The sequence below is a fragment of the Poecilia reticulata genome, chromosome 8 (assembly GCF_904066995.2).
Source record: "Poecilia reticulata chromosome 8, P_reticulata-male-v2, whole genome shotgun sequence".
NCBI classification, from domain to species: Eukaryota; Metazoa; Chordata; class Actinopteri; order Cyprinodontiformes; family Poeciliidae; genus Poecilia; species Poecilia reticulata.
In genome coordinates this window covers 179,722-197,500 of record NC_088837.1, presented here as the reverse complement: position 1 = coordinate 197,500, position 17,779 = coordinate 179,722, and the positions used below count along the sequence as shown (strand labels likewise).

At 44.0% G+C, this 17,779-nt stretch overlaps 1 protein-coding gene and 2 long non-coding RNA genes across 4 annotated transcripts in view; 2 read left to right on the top strand and 1 right to left on the bottom strand.

Annotated features, from left to right (window-relative positions):
• LOC103468213 (homeobox protein Hox-B8a) overlaps positions 1-722 on the bottom strand; it is a 5,770-nt gene extending 5,048 nt beyond the window's left edge. The window contains exon 1 of one of the 2 annotated variants that reach the window (XM_008415117.3): positions 1-722. This exon is cut by the window's left edge and continues 1,274 nt beyond it. The gene's annotated coding sequence lies outside the window, so the exon portion shown is untranslated. The other variant, XM_008415118.3, reaches the window with a different exon arrangement.
• Positions 1-17,779, top strand: part of LOC103468219 (uncharacterized) — a 352,500-nt gene that overhangs the window by 175,751 nt on the left and 158,970 nt on the right. The window lies entirely within an intron of this gene.
• LOC103468222 (uncharacterized) lies at positions 10,459-11,744 on the top strand. The gene is made up of 2 exons (XR_014088826.1): positions 10,459-10,692; positions 11,273-11,744. It is a non-coding gene; the product is annotated as an uncharacterized LOC103468222 (long non-coding RNA).

Here is a 17,779-nt window from a genome sequence, read left to right as displayed (position 1 = left end):
AAATCATTTGACTGGAAGAACTTGATTCTTAATACAGAGGTTGGCAGATAAAGACAGAAGAATTGCCGGCGTCGAGCAGAGTGCGAACGGTAAAATTAACGAGAATTCTCCCGCTCTGCGTATCATCAAGTGTACACTTCAAACTAACTAACCCAGAGAAGAATAGTTTTGAGTGTGAATGGGTGGATAGAGGTGGAGGTTTATGTACTGGTCACATACAGTCGCTCTTTCTCATGTATCTCGCTGAATTGTGAAACGGGAGCGCGATGTTACTGGGAGGCCGAACATGTCGGAGCGGCCTACCGAGAGAGGGGAGCTGAGCCAGGGCAGAGAGGGAAAGAGTCGCGCTTCCTAATTGGTTGCAGCTTTTACAAGATCTTGCCTATAAATGTAATGGACGTTTTAGAGTCAGCTGTGGGAGCTTTCTTTGCTTTCCCTTTTCATGACCGCTGCTACTGGTGAGAAAATAAATGAGCTTCGAAGCGTCTCTCTGAAGATCGGAGAGTCTACTTTTAGAAATATGATCTCCATAAACATGTGAGAAGAGCCGGGGAGGATAATAGTCTTGGACAAAGTGGCTGTAAACGCTTTAACAAACTATAAAGTAGTGTAAAGCGGGATGACACTGTGTTTACCTCGCTCCAATAGAGAAACTAAATTGGGAGGGAAGGGGATTAAGACGCGCCCTTTAGATACCCGCAGCCTGTAAACGCCTTGTGGCGTTTTCTTCTCGCACCAGCCCATTCACCCCCCCCCCCCCACCCACCCACCCCTCATCTCTAAATATGATGAGAGCTACACATAGAGACGGACTATCTTATGAAAATGTAAATGTAAAACAAAACAAAATACCAGCCCTCTTTCACCCGAACCCCTCCGTACACACACACGCACACACACACACACACACACACACACAGCCAAGCCCACGACATGAACTAACTTTATTATTAATAAAGATATTTTAATACTCTTTTATGATGTCATAAACAATGTTTTTGTATCTTGGCTGTTTTTCTCATTCTTTGAATATGAATTTGGTTCCAAGATGCGATTTTATCTCCAACCTGTTTTCTTCATTTCTTTTTTTTTTTTGCTCATTTCATCCATAGTAAATGTCATTACAGCATGTTTTAATTATTTACTTCTTACAACACTTAGACTGGAGAACACAAATGATGTCAGCATCTGCGTGAAATACAGACTTTGTTGCATTTTATCAGCTTAAGTAATTTTCGCAGTAAGTTTTCAATTTATTGCCGAGAATATGATCTTATTGGAACTCCTCTGCGCCGTGTTTTACTAGTGCAATAAAGGGTTGGCTTGAAAGATCTGTTGTCTGTATAATGAGATGGGGGCCTGGCGCACAACATAGTTACCTTACCTCATACAGAGATTACCTGACTATTGTCCTTACCAATTTCCCTTATCTTCGTAAGACCATTGACACAAAATGCCCGTTTTTTGCAGATACCCAACAAACAGCGACAGTTTAGAAAGTCAGTCAGCTTACCCAATACTCGTCTGCATTTGAATCAACAAAGCGACATTTCGCTATTCATTTTGCTAATCTCTCCACTGGGTAAAGCCTAAACATAAAGCTCGATGCATTTGACTGAACATAAAGAAGCTTCTGTGCTGCCCTATCTTTTTTTTTAGAAACCAGTCCACAAGACACGTCCAAATCAGGAATATCCTGGGAATATGCAACGGTGCATTAAATCTTTGTATGTTTATTTTCTAACTTAATGATCCTGTACACATCTGGATTATTATCAGAGACCCCTTTTTTTTTTTACTCTCCACAGTATTAAATGACATGGGCCTGCCTCAGGTTGCTGAGAAGCAAAGTTGTAATATAAACGCTGACCAGCTCACAACGTCTGCTGAAGTAACATTAATTAAAGTTTATCGCAATGAAAACATATTCAGGCTGAGTTCTACCCGTTTGTAAGGGAGATCCTACAAGCATAACTCAGGGAGGAAGTTAACTTTGAAATCAAGAACTACTTTATCAGTGGAGCAAGATCCCCACCAAGCGGCCAAATGTAGTTATGACATAAGAGGATAAACTATCACGTGGCTCTGTACTGCTCCTAAGTCACAATATAAGGTGGTACACCAAGTGGTTTCTACATGGGACAGACTCAAGCAACCGGACAGTTTAAAAATAAAAATGTAAAATTAAAGTAAGAAAGAATACATGTGATATGCCTAAATTTTATTCCATGACCAACAGAAAACGTTGTGAAATTAAATGGTTAAATGTCAGATCAGAAGCCTTACATTTGCTGCTGGTTATCTAAAAAGCAGTGGTACCGGATAGAAAAACATAAGGACGGCAGATTCATCTTTTAACAATATAATATTTACATGCATCACCCCAAAAAACTAAATTATAAATCTTTATAAAATATATATGTGTAAAACAGCAATCAGCCTCGCAGAATGTCAGTTATATCAGAAAAACAATACAAATTGTGTGTTTGAGGCCGGTAAGTGTTTGTGAAATGTTAAATTAAAGGCAGTAATTCTGAGGAGAATATAGCACGTACCTTGGCTTTAACTTCAATGGAAATACCTAAAACGACAAATACAAGAACACACACACACACACACACACGCACACACACACACACACACACACACACACACACACACACACACACACACACACACACACACATATGCACAAGATATATTTAAAAGCCTCAAAGTCTGTAAATCAATGTTTATCTCAAAAACCTACAAATTAATGCATTATAATCACAGCATGGTAAGATGGCTCACTGACAGCCGGGTACTCTATTTTTGTCAGTAAATTCAGTGAATGAGAGCAGCCCGGTCAAACTGTCCATTAAAAACCTCCGGAAGAAGCTCCGGACCAGGCCCTGCCTGAATGAGTAGCGCTTCCTTTTGCTGCAGAAGTCATGTGTTTGGATGTGGAAGTTAATGGCGCCTGCTGTTAGCATGCCAGGGGGGAAAAAGGCGGTCGAGAAAACGCACCCCCCACCCCCCACACACACAGCACCCGTACCCTGGTGGGACAACTAAAACCACCAAAAGAGGAGGAAGTGAAGGAAGGATGCTTCTCCTGCTCTCCCGCTGCTGCAGCAGGGCTCATTCTTTTCCTCTCTCATCACACACATTTGTGGCTTACTTCCCTGAATGTCCAGGGTTTTCCATTCCGGCAGCATTATGTTTATTCGTCTCATTTTGTCATGAACTCTGTCCTGTGCCGCTCTGTCAACGGGTGGGAGCTTGAGAGAACAGGGGGCTTCAGAAACTTTTGTTTCTTTTATCTACGGAGGTTCTCTCGTCTCCCTCCTTTATTCCTCACGGCGTGTTTGTTTTACAGCCGTTTAGTTCTTAACCTTCAGAAATTTATACGCTATAAACTTTTATTGCCGTCATATTCTTTTATTGCGCCTCTCTGCGAGCGGAATCCCCTCTTTCCCTCTCTCCCCTTGCCTTCTTTTCATTCTTCCTCTTTGCTGTTTTTTTACGACACCCGGCAGTACCTTCTTCTCCAAAGCATCCGCACCGGGATTCTGCTTCCCTCTGCACAACATAGCCTCCGTGTTTTTTAACCGTGGGCCGTGGGACGCGTGGTAGAAGCAGCACTTCCTGCGTCTGTCGCTCTGTTTCTCTTTGTGGTATAGTGAAAGGAAGTGTGCACGACAGCTGACGCGTAAAGACGCAGAGGAGGTGAAGGAGAAGGGAAAGCTGCCAAGCCTTAACTGGCCCAAAGGGGAAAATCCTATCTTTTTTTTTCTTTCAACTTTTTTAATCATATCCAACTCAAATATAAGAAATGAAATAAATACCGCCGTTCTAATCAAGGCGCCGGCTTTTACAAGATGTATTTGTAGGAATATTTTATTATGACGCTTATAGATCAATCTGGAATTCCACTGCAGCAGATCGCAAATGGTAGTTTTATGTTTTTGTAACCACAGCATTATTTATTTATGTTATTATTATTCATACTTTTCAGCAATGGGCCATCAAGAGATCTATTAAAACCAACGGCTTCATGTTTAAAAATAAAATCAACTGGTACCATAGAGCAAAACATAATTTAGTCTCATATTTGGCTTCATGTTAGTGTGAGATTTTCAAATATGGTTCACAACTACCGTGATTAATTCGCGAAATATGTTTTGTGTTATGAGGCAAGCTGCAAAATTACTTACTGCATTTGGTAAACATTCAGCCCCAAATGAAAATGTGTTTCAAATGTAACGTTCTTCTTCTAATAATAATAATAATAATAATAATAATAATAATAATAATAATAATAACACGCACGCACGCACGCACGCACGCACACACACAAACACACACACAAACACAGCACCCGTATTAATAATAATAATAATAATAATAATAATAATAATAATAATAATAATAATAATAATAATAATAATAATAATAATAATTTTTACGATTGTGACAGCTGTTACATTTAGACTACGCTTCTAATAATTTGACCCAACAAATGTGCTTCGGTTATTACCTTCAGTCTGATTAATCGGTTCCTCCGACTCGGTCAGAAGCAACAGTAACTTGTACACAAGATGGAAACATATCTGCTTCGCATGCCAATAACAGGATTCCTCTGCGCGGGCTGAACATGTGCGGCGCAGCCGCTGCAGTTTGAGCCGGGCACACTGAGCATGTACAAAAACGGAAAAATATGAACAACCTTTGCTTTCAACTCAGTTTATGCATATAGAGAACTCCTTCACATCCAGGGAGAAGAGGCACATGTCGTGGCTGTGGATCTAAACGTTATTCTGTAATTTGCAGACAGAATAAATATGAGGTCGAATTAAGAAACATTTTGTTGCTGTGACTGCCACGAAATTATAGACAATATCTTTACACATTTACTTAAACCCCATTGTCAGTTTAAACCCCATTGTTGATTTAACTTACTCTAAATCACAGGAAAGAAGGTTTCCTCTTGCTTAATGGCAACATGTTACATTGATTTAAAAGAACGGGACTGGAGCAGAGAACCGCAGATGGTGTTAATGTGAGGAGTGTTCGGTGACAAATACGACTGTATCAACAGACTGTAACATCACTACATTAATAGCAAACTAACATCAGATTAATGAGTTGGATCATTGACATTTTCTTCAGAGTCACGTTTGAAATCAGGTGTAATTTTTTTAGGAAAACAAGCTTGAATTCGTTTTACATGGTGTGAAGCATTTAATTTTATGGAGTTTCATTTAAGGCATTTCAGCGAACAACATGTTATGTTTTCCTTGATAAAAGTCCATCACTGATTTGAAACGTAGGACAGATCATAATTATTTCATGAATACATAAGAATATCTAAAAAAATAAAAAACAACAACCTTGTTCTGCATGTGACAGCTGCTGTATGAGGGGCCGTTTAGGACAAAATCTATGTTTTGTCTCTCACACACTACAAAAAACTCACGCACACTCAAAACAAACCTCACGCACACTCCAAAAAAACCTCAGCTGTTAGTACAGTGTATGTGTGCGAGAAAGATAGCTTTTGTGTGCGTGTGCGAGTTGTTAGTACAGTGTATGTGTGCGAGAAAAATAAAATGTGTGTGCGTGTGTGACATTTTAGTAGTGTGTATACGCAATTTGAGTATTTTTTGAGTGTGCTTGAGTTTTTTTTAGTCTGCGTGAGGTTTTTTTTGAGTGTGCATGAGTTTTTTGTAGTGTGTGAGAGACAAAACATAGATTTTGTCCTAAACGGCCCCTCATACTGCTGTTTTCTGTCTCTCCATAGGCTGATTGTGAAACAGATTCCACTTCTCCCTGAAAGTCATTCTGAAAACAAAGGCGTGATCTCATTAATGAAAGCACGGAACACAAAGAGTTACACTTTACTAAAACACATTACATATCTAACACGTTGTGCTGATTAACTCTCTACCAGGACGGATAATTGAACTGCTTTTCATATTGTGTTTGCTAGAAGATTTTGTAGTTGTTATTAATACATAACACCTTATTATCATCTTTAAATCAAAGGAGCTATTCTTGATCTTTTTTAATTATTTATGAACTTTTAAAGTTAAAAATTACATTGACACATTATTCAGGGTTCATTTCACCACATTTGAAAAAAAAAACCAAACATTTGTTTCTTTCTTAGAATGCCTTCATATGCTACCATTTCACTGTTTCTTTCTTTTATTTTTAAATAGTGATATCAAACATGCAAAAAAAAAAAATTAACTGTTATATATCTCTTATATTAAACAAGGAATGTAGTTTTTATTATTAGATTACAAAAATAAAATACCCTATGTCTTAAATAGGGTATTCTATTGAAAACATTTTATGCATTTATAAATTATAGGAAGAAAACTCAGTTTGAAAATTTAATTCATTCCATTTCAACACAGGAACAATATGACCATTCCTTTAGCAATTGGAACATTCTTAGGAAAAAAAATATTTTTTCCGGCTTTGAAATCAGGTGCATTTAGGTGACTCTAGACTTCCCACTCTGTTGTAACTTCCATGAACAGTACACAGCATAATTTTCTTTGGACAGAAGATCTCCAGCAGAACTAAACTCAACAAAGGCGGCCATGTGCCAAGACTAGGAAGGGGATTAGAGAACAAATGAGACAGACTCATAAAAGTACCAGGCTAAGCCTGCATTCAGTTAGACTACTTTTTGTGTCTGTGCAGATTATTTAATAATACTTCACTTGTCCATGAAGCCTAATGACACCAGTCGAGCTGCGAACACAGAAATATGGAAGCCAGGTAGCAATTAATTTAGAATATCTAATTTTAGAAAATACATCAGGTTTGGATAACTTTCATTTGTTTTTTTTTTTTGTTTTTATTTTGTGGGGAAATTTCAAGATATTGTTGATCAGAGCCCTTGAAGTACACTAAAAGAGACCAATACACAGTCTCTGAGTAAAACAGAAAAACACCGGTGAGTAGGACAAATTTATTAGATTTTTATTCTCTACTCTGTTTCCAGTTAGAATCTAAAACAGACTAAAACGTCTTTCTCAAACTTTGCTTCTATCTATCTATCTATCTATCTATCTATCTATCTATCTATCTATCTATCTATCTATCTATCTATCTATCTATCTATCTATCTATCTATCTATCTATCTATCTATCTATCTATCTATCTATCTATCTATCTATCTATCTATCTATCTATCTATCTATCTATCTATCTATCTATCTATCTATCTATAACAAACTCTCCCTCTCTCTTTGTTGCATCATAATAAAAGAACCTGAGCAGTAATAAAAGCTCAGAAGCAGTTTTTCCAATGAGTCATCCAAACCAACCAACCTGGTGCTTTGTGTTTAATTAATTACCCAATAACTGATTGTGCTGCCCTTTTCATCCTCCTATCAAGGATTTTTGTTAACTAACAATCAACAGTGAGAAATCTAGGCTCAGTCTTCTTTGCAGAAGCAGTTTCATGAGTGAACAGTCTGCCAAGGTCATGTCATGGTAGCATCTCAATCAGATTTAAATCTGGACTTTGACTAAGCCACTCCATAACTTTCTCTTTTTGTTGTTGTTGTTGTTGTTCCCCCAGTAATTCAGATGTAAAATTGTTGTTATAAATCTGCTCACAACCAAAGTGGGGTTGAGCTTAAATTCTTAAACAGTATATTGTCATTCAGGATTTTATGCCAGAGCCTAGAATTGCATCCAGTTGTGTGAGGTTGCCTAGTCTGGAAGCAGGTCCAATCCATCATATTGTCATTACCATGTTTAGTTTTTAGTATAATATTTAGTGTGTCAGATGCTGTGTTAGTTTTATGTCATAATAACACATTTAAAAAAAAAAATTCTGGTCAGTTAACAGAATATGTTCCAAAAATTCTTGGGCTCATCCAAAAAAAATCTGGTTAGCGGTAAACAGGCTTGTGTTCTTTCTAATCTAGTTGTCATTATCAGACCATGAAGTCTGATCTCTACTGCTGCAAGTGACGTACTTTAGATGTACTTGAAATTGATTTTATATTATTTTTTGTGATAGTGAACTCTTGAAATAACTTTGCTGGGATTAGCAATAAAAGATTCACCATGTTTCCATTTTTTTTTTTTTCAGATAATGGCTCTGCTGCTGGTCCCAAGAAATTTGAAAAGGCTTTCACCAAGATGTCGGTTATTTCTTTTCTCATCTGTTCTAAAATCTGTTTGCACTAAACTATGACCTGTTCTGCCTTGAAATATTTTAGCTTACATTATGTTTTCAGATAGGTCCTCCTTAATTTATTCTTTCATTGTAAAACAAAAAAAGTTAGTGACAGTTAATTTGTAATTTAACATTGGGCAGTTATATCTCATTGTCTCATACGCTACATTGGTCCACGTTGGTTACACAAGGTTTATTATTTGTTTCTTTTTTCAGACTGAATTTGGTTTGAAAATGACATTTTGAGGACAAATGCAAACATAGATCTATAAACTATGTGAACTTTCTTTGACCTATAATGAAAGGGAAGTAAGATGGAAACTTGGATGAGCCAGCATGTGTTTAAAATATGTCTCTTTAGTTGTACACTGAAGCCTAAATGAAGAGGGTGTCTGTTGGCTGCAACACCAAAAGACCATCATAAAGCAATAAAACACCCCCTCACACACAGAGAGAGTTGGGGGAGAAGGCATGCAGCTTTTGTCTCTCCATGGGAGACTCTGGATGGAGGCTGGAGGAAGGTTTACAGCTGGGGAACAGGGCTTGTAAATTTTATGAATCTCTAACCCTGCTAGCTACTTTAGAGTACTATATCATATTTCATAGACTCCAGTCTATGAACTAGAAATCTAAAGTAAAGTTGATCAAACATAAGTGTTTTCCCCTTATAATTCTGTATGTTAAAATAATTGTAGATATTGCAGAAAAATGCTGATAAAACTGCATCCAAACATTTAACCAACCTAAAAACAGCATATTGTATTGTTGCTGCAAATCATCAACAACACAGAAGGAAGGTTCCAGATTTGCTGATGAAGTTCTAAGGCTGAACTGCAGTAAAACTCTGGTCTATAAACATTTGTACATATGACCAAATCCGACTTACCAAGAGCAGAGTACAGTTACTAACAAAGAAGATCAGTTCATAAGACCAGACAGAACACATTAACAAGGTACTGAAGTTTAACGTTTTGTCAAACTTAAATAAATGGTAAATGCTTTTGGACTTTTATCAAGACTTGATGGATTTTTGTAGCCAGTACAGTTTAAGAGTTAAAAATACCAAATAAACTTAAATATCTGGTGGGCTAACGAATTAATAATATGCATTTTTCCAACATTTCTGACAACACTGGATAATTTTTTCTTTGGCTCAGTTTCTCACCCAACTGGCTGTATGTAGCTTCTGTCTTTCTTTCCAGCTTCCAAGCAGCAAGCTAAAATATGGGTAAAGTTCAGGCCACAGTCTTAGTGGCAGTGTGATACAATCATGAAAGTTTTCAAAGTAAGAATTTCTGTGTGTGTGTGGTTATTAAAACACCTCCCATCTTTTTTAAGATAGGAGAAATGTCAGAGTAAAAATTACAAATAAAATCAAAGAACCTTACTTTTCGGTTTTGGATGGCACCACTGAATGCCCTCAGTAAATTCAGTAATCATGTTTAATAGAACCAAACAAGATTAACTGTACATACTAGAGATGTGCCGATCAGGTTTTTTCCTGCCGATACCGATACCGATCACCCATGAGGGCCAATCCCTGATACTGATCACCGATACCGAACACATAATTATTATTTTTATTTTTTTTATCATAAACACTACCGGTTACATTATGTGGAAAAAGGAACCATGAATTCACCTTAATTTAGACAAAAACTTGTTATTAATAACTTTTTCCAAGAAGAAAACTAAACAAAACAGGCATTGTGCAAATTGTACTGCTATCAATAATACTATCTTTAACAGACTGATAACATATGAAGGCTCTGAAGAGGCTAAATAATGCAAAGAGCCAAAATTAAAACCTCTCAACATTGCCAAAAAAATTCAAGTATAAAACTTAGCATTCAAAGGCAAATGCAGGTTTCATTACAATAAATAATCCTGAGTAACTGAATGAAAACTTCCTGATAGCATAGCGGCTAGCTGATTACTGCTAGTTCTGAGCAGAGGTGGGGACTCGAGTCACATGACTTGGACTCGAGTCAGACTCCAGTTGTTAAAATCACGACTTGAGACTTGACTTGAAAAAATGCTCAAAGACTCGGACTTGACTTTGACTTTCATGCCATTGACTTGGGACTTGACTCGACTTGAAGCTGTTTACTTGAAAAGACTTGATATTTTTTACGCAAAGTCTTAAAATTTAAAAGACATTATTTATAAAGTGGCGTCATTATTTAATTTCACTCATTCCATATCAATATGCGCAGACGGTCCCTCTGTTTTTCCTCTCTCCTTATGTATGTGTGCTGCAGCTCAACCAATCAAATTAACAGGATTTGGACATTTAAAAAAACGCGGCGACGCTACAGAGCTCAGGGAACGCAAGACGAAATAACCGCTCGAATATGCTTCCGTAAGTAATTTCTTTTGCCTACGGAGGTCATGAACTTTTAAATAAAAAACGAACTGCAACTTGCAAAACATGCAAGAGAATATCGGATGGAGATGCCACGACGTCCAACTTTGTCCGGCATTTGAAACTTCACAAAGATCAGTAGGTGGCACTTTTCTTTTGCTGTAAGATAGTTGACTTTAGCTAACTTTGTGTTAGCATGTGTACTCCGGCAGATTCTGGACCTGAACTCAGGGAACAGAGTCTCTCTGTCCCATCATGATGATGAGCCGGGTCTAGTATCATCTAAGGATGCTTGGTGTATTTGTAGACATCTACGTTGGGAAATTATATTGACAATATATTGTTTACTGCAGTCAGTGCATTAAGTCAACTGTTTTTGACTTAATGCACTGACCGGCGTGACCGTCACATGTCGCACAGTACCCATTTCCAAGTAGTATAGCTTTGCTGGAAAAACTAATAAAAAAAAATCATTTTATTTTTTTTTTGGCCATCTTTCAAAAATTTCTGTAAAAATAAAAATTGTACAATCTCACTGACCCCGAATATAACACTAAATGGGATAGTTAACTGAGTAAGACATAAAATAATGAGCTCATTATTTTGTGTTTAGTGATTCTGACCAGCTTGATTCACACAACATGTTTTTATCAATATTGTGTCATGTCCACGAAGCTGTGCTGTGAGTGTGTGTTGTCTCCCACCCTCTCTCCTGCAGGGCGTGTCGGACAGGAGCGGCCAGCTGGAGCCCATCAATCCATCAGGAGGAGCGGTTAAATAGAAGCCGGATCCTGATAGCGCTGCCAGATGGTTCTACGCTTCCAGTGAGTCCTCGTTCCTGGTCAAAAAGAGTCCTCGTTCCTTGGTCAGAAGTAATCCTCGTTCCCCCCCCATCTGGTTTGGCTTCCTGTCCGGCTGCATGCGGCTCCTGCTCGCAGCCGCTACCCGTCTCCTGCCTGGCTCCGTTTCCTGTCCGTCCGCCTTCGTTGCTGGATCATCCCCGCTCAACGCGCTCGCCTGCCTGCCCAACCATCGACCTCAGTGGATGCGCCGGCTCTCCCTCCTGGGACCTCCCCCCTCGCCTCCTACAAGCAAAACCCCGACGGGTCCTTACCCGCTGCCTGCTGCCGCTCCATCCACCCGTCTGTTTCCCCCCGCTGCTGGTCACAAATAAAATCAAACTTACCTTCTGCTTGTGGGCGTTTGTAGTTGTTTCTGCACTAGAGTCTAGTAAACAAACATGTCAGAACCATCTTCCCATGTTGACTGCAGCGCAACTACGAAATGCATTAACGGAGCAAGGAGTTCTTGTTAGGCCGCCATAACAACGCGCTTCAGGCTATGCAGCAGCAGCAGTCTGAGCTAACCTAGAGCCTCTCCGAACTGTCCCAGCAGCTGATGGAGATAAGTGCTAAACTCAAGCCATTTGCTGCAAGAACCGGTACTCCTGCCGCCTCGCCAGCTCCCGTCACTACGTCCCCTTCACACAGCTTCCGCAAGGTTGTTTCCCCTCCGCCGGAGCCGTTTTCCGGGGAGCAGGGTAAGTGTAGGGGTTTCCTGCTGCAGTGCGCTCTGGTTTTTGGCCGATCACCTCAATCCTTCCGCGATGACGCCAGTAAGATTTCTTACGTCATTGGTCTTTTAAGAGGTAAAGTCCTGAAATGGGCTGAGGCTGTAATTAACGAGTCAAGCATACATCTTTACTCGTATGATGACTTTATTGAGTCCTTCAAGCAGGTTTTTGATCTGGCAGCCAGTAGGGAGGACGCTAGTAAGAGACTTTGGAAGCTACGACAGGGTAACCGGCCTGTCTCTGAACTCGTGGTGGAGTTCCGTATTCTGGCTGCTGAGACGGGGTGGAATAGTGCGGCTCTTAAAGGAGCTTTCCGCAACGCTCTCTCCGAGAGGATGAAAGATGAACTCTCTTACCGTGACGAGTCTAAGACTCTCGAGGAGCTAATTAATCTAGCAGTCCGTGTTGATAACCGAATACGGGAGAGGTCCAGACAACGATCCGGGACCTCCGCAGTCCCGTCTAGGGCCGAAGTTCTCAGAGTCACATCTCCGACCCCGAGTCCTCCTTCGTCCCCATTACCACCGCCTGAACCTATGGAGATTGGTCGGGCTCGGCTCACTCCCGAGGAGCGTCAACGGGGGAGAGACGCCGGATGCTGCTTGTACTGCGGGGTTCCCGCCCACTTCATCGCCAACTGCCCTGTTCGCCCAAAAGCCGGGGCCCGTCAGTAAGCGTGGGGGTACTGGCGGGCAAACTCACCACCAAAACTCACGTGAGTATCCCTTCCCTTCTTAGTATCCGTCGAGAGACGCACCCCATACTAGCATTTATTGATTAGTATAAAGCTTCTGCAGCCGAGCTTCCTCGGCTGCAGAAGCTGGCTCTTGGGACGTGGAATGTCACCTCTCTGGTGGGGAAGGAGCCGGAGCTAGTGTGCGAGGCTGAGAGGTTCTGGCTAGAAATAGTCGGCCTCACCTCGACACATGGCTCTGGTTCTGGAACCAGTCTCCTTGAGAGGGGCTAGACGTACTTCCACTCTGGAGTTGCCCACGGTGAGAGGCGCCGGGCTGGAGTGGGCATACTTGTTGCCCCCCATTTGGGCGCCTGTACGTTGGGGTTCACCCCGGTGAACGAGAGGGTAGCCTCCCTCCGCCTACGGGTGGGGGGACGGGTTCTGACTGTTGTTTGTGCTTACGGGCCAAACGGCAGTTTAGATTACCCACCCTTCTTGGAGTCCTTAGAGGGGGTACAGGAGAGTGCCCCTCCTGGGGACTCCCTTGTTCTACTGGGAGACTTCAACGCTCACGTGGGCAATGACAGTGAGACCTGGAGAGGCGTGGTTGGGAGGAACGGCCCCCCCGATCTGAACCCAAGTGGTGTTCTGTTGTTGGACTTCTGTGCTCGTCACGGATTGTCCATCACGAACACCATGTTCGGGCATAAGGGCGTCCATATGTGCACTTGGCACCAGGACGCCCTAGGCCGCAGTTCGATGATTGACTTTGTCATCGTCTCATCGGATTTGTGGCCGTATGTCTTGGATACTCGGGTGAAGAGAGGTGCGGAGCTGTCCACTGACCACTACCTGGTGACGAGTTGGCTCCGGTGGTGGGGGAGGAAGCCGGTCAGACCTGGCAGGCCCAAACGTGTAGTGAGGGTCTGCTGGGAACGTCTGGTGGAGTCCCCTGTGAGACGAAGCTTCAACTCTCATCTCCGGCAGAACTTCGAACACGTTCCAGGGGAGGTGGGGGACATTAAGTCTGAGTGGACCATGTTCCGTACCTCCATTGCCGAGGCGGCCTATCGGAGCTGCGGCTGCAAGATTGTTGGTGCCTGTCGAGGCGGCAACCCTCGAACCCATTGGTGGACACCTTCGGTGAGGGATGCTGTCAAGCTGAAGGAGTCCTACCGGGCCTTTTTGGCCTGTGGGACTCCAGAAGCAGCTGATGGGTACTGGCGGGCGAAACGGCATGCGGCTCGGGTTGTCGCTGAGGCAAAAACTCGGGCGTGGGAGGAGTTTGGAGAGGCCATGGAGACAGACTTCCGTACGGCTTCGAGGCGATTCTGGTCCACCATCCAGCGTCTCCGGATGGGGAAGCAGTGCAGCACCAACACTGTTTATAGTGGGGATGGTGCGCTGCTGACCTCAACTCGGGACGTTGTGGGCCGTCTACTTCGAAGACCTCCTCAATCCCACCAACATGCCTTCTGTTGAGGAAGCTGAGCATGGGGACTCTGGGTTGGGCTCTCCAATCTCTGGGGACGAGGTCGCCGAGGTGGTCAAAAAGCTCCTCGGTGGCAGGGCCCCGGGAGTGGATGAGGTCCGCCCGGAGTTCCTTAAGGCTCTGGATGTTGCGGGGTTGTGTTGGCTAACGCGACTCTGCAATATCGCATGGACATCGGGGGCAGTTCCCCTGGACTGGCAGACTGGGGTGGTGGTCCCCCTGTTTAAAAAGGGGGACAGGAGGGTGTGCTCCAATTACAGGGGTATCACACTCTTAAGCCTCCCTGGTAAGGTCTATTCAGGGGTCCTGGAGAGGAGGGTCTGTCGGATAGTCGAACCTCGGATTCAGGAAGAGCAGTGTGGCTGTCATCCTGGTCGTGGAACACTGGACCAGCTCTACACCCTCAGCAGGGTCCTGGAGGGTGCATGGGAGTTCGCCCAACCAGTCTACATGTGTTTTGTGGACTTGGAGAAGACGTTCGACCGTGTCCCTCAGGGGGTCCTGTGGGGGGTACTCCGGGAGTATGGGGTACCGGGCCCTTTGATACGGGCTGTCAGGTCCCTGTATGACCGGTGTCAGAGTCTGGTCCGCATTGCCGGCAGTAAGTCGGGCTCGTTTCCGGTGAGAGTTGGACTCCGCCAAGGCTGCCCTTTGTCACCGATTCTCTTCATTACTTTTATGGACAGAATTTCTAGGCGCAGCCGAGGTGTTGAGGGGATCCGTTTTGGTGGCCTTAGGATCGCATCTCTGCTTTTTGCGGATGATGTGGTCCTGTTGGCTTCATCGCAACGTGATCTGCAGCTCTCACTGGAGCGGTTCGCAGCCAAGTTTGAAGCGGCCGGGATGAGGCTCAGTGCCTCCAAATCCGAGGCCATGTTCTTGAGCCGGAAAAGGGTACAGTGCCTTCTCCGGGTCAGGGGGGTCATCCTGCCTCAAGTGGAGGAGTTTAAGTATCTGGGGATCTTGTTCACGAATGAGGGAAGAAGGGAGCGGGAGATCGACAGGCGGATTGGGGCAGCGTCTACTGTGAAGCGGGCGCTGTACCGGTCCGTCGTGGTGAAGAGAGAGCTGAGCCAAAAAGCGAAGCTCTCGATTTACCGGTCGATCTACGTTCCCACCCTCATCTATGGTCATGAGCTTTGGGTCATGACCGAAAGAACGAGATCACGGGTACAAGCGGCCGAAATGGGTTTCCTCCGCAGGGTGGCTGAGCTCTCCCTTAGAGATAGGGTGAGAAGCTCGGTCATCCGGGAGGGACCCAGAGTAGAGCCGCTGCTCCTCCACGTCGAGAGGAGCCAGTTGAGGTGGCTCGGGCATCTGGTAAGGATGCCTCCTGGACGCCTCCCTGGTGAGGGTTTCCGGGCACGTCCCACCGGGAGGAGGCCTCGGGGAAGACCCAGGACACGCTGGAGGAACTATGTCTCTCGGCTGGCCTGGGAATGCCTTGGGGTTCCCCCGGAGGAGCTGGAAGAAGTGGCTGGGGAGAGGGAAGTCTGGGCCTCCCTTCTGATGCTGCTGCCCCCGTGACCCGACCCCGGATAAGCGGAAGAAAATGGATGGATGGATGGGGCCGAGCAAAACCTAATCAGTCCAGAGGTTGTTAAGGAGTATGACATCCCGATCCACACTCTCTCTGCCCCCATTCCAGTGTCGGCATTGGACGAAGGTTCATTAACTACCATAACCTGCCGCAGGTTATTATCACCTCGATAATAACCCACTCTCGTTAGTGGTTTCAGGGAATCACCATGAACAGATTTCATTTTTTGTGTTTCCGACCAAGTCCGCCCCCCTGGTTCTTGGTTACCCTTGGTTACAGACTCACAACCCGCACATTAACTGGTTCACTGGTCTCATTGAGTCATGGAGCGAACACTGTCATAGCTGCTGTTTTCAATCTGCTGTCCCCAGGGGCCCCCCCAGTCCTACTGCAGAACCTGAACCCCCAGACTTATCATCAGTTCCCACTGAGTATCATGATCTTAAGAGAGTTTTCAACAAGACACTAGCTCTATCTCTCCCTGCACACCGCCCTTATGATTGTGCCATTGAATTGCTCCCTGGAGCCCCCCTGCCTTCAGGCAGACTTTACAACCTGTCAAGACCCAAACATGAAGCCATGGAGAGATACATTTCTGAGTCTGTTTCCGCGGGCATAATCCGTCCATCCTCTTCCCCCGTAGGGGCGGGGTTTTTCTTTGTCCAAAAGAAAGACAAGTCATTCCATCCCTGCATTGATTATCCGGGGCTTAATCAAATTACCGTCAAGAACAAATACTCTCTCCCTCTCATCTCTTCATCCTTTGAGTCAGTCCAGAGGGCCACCATTTTCTCCAAATTGGATCTGCGCAATGCGTACCACTTAGTGCGAATAAGAGAGGGAGACGAATGGAAAACTGCTTTCAAAACCCACATCGGACATTTTGAATACTTGGTTATGCCTTTTGGACTTTACAACGCTCCAGCAGTTTCCCAGGCCCTAGTAAATGATGTCCTTCGGGACTACTTGAATGTTTTTGTGTTTGTCTATTTGGATGACATTCTAATCTTCTCCAACAGTCTCACCGAACACCGGACCCACATAAGGAAGGTTCTTCAACGTTTACTGGAGAACAACCTGTTTGTGAAAGCAGAGAAATGTGAGTTTCATAAACCATCCTTGACCTTTCTGGGTTTTGTGTTTGAGGGAGGACAGGTGAGGCCCAGCCCTGAGAAGACTCAGGCTGTCCAGGAGTGGCCAGTTCCAACTTCCAGGAAGCAGGTTTCTCGAACTTCTACAGGCGGTTCATCAGAGGCTTCAGTTTGGTGGCCGCCCCCCTCACGGCTCTTACGTCTATCAAGAGACCTTTCTCCTGGACCCAAGAAGCTGACCAGGCCTTCTCAGAGCTCAAGAAGAGGTTTTTTCATGCACCCATTCTGATTCACCCAGACCCATCTGCTCAGTTTGTCTTAGAGGTGGATGCATCCGACACCGGGGTAGGGGCTGTTCTGTCCCAACGGTCTCACCTCGATAATAAGCTTCACCCATGCGCCTTTTTCTCTAAACGTTTCACTCCTCCCGAACGCAATTATAACATTGGGGACAAGGAGCTCCTAGCCATCAAATTGGCTTTGGAGGAATGGCGACACTGGCTTGAAGGCACAGAGCAGCCCATCCTGGTCTGGACAGACCATAAGAACTTAGCCTACCTGCAGTCTGCTAAGCGCCTGAACCCTAGACAGGCCCGCTGGACGCTGTTCTTTTCCCGATTCAACCTAACAATCACATACCGCCCCGGGTCCAAAAATTCTAAACCAGACGCCCTCTCCAGACAGCATTCCCCTGACAGCTTGGACGACTCCTTCAAGAGTATCCTCCCGCCCACCTGTACGGTCGGTTCCATCACACGGGAGCTGGAGAGCTCCTGGAGGTGGTCCCACCAATCGAACCTTTGTCCCCACCTCTGTGCGGTGTCAAGTGATCCATTGGTATCACGCATCAAGG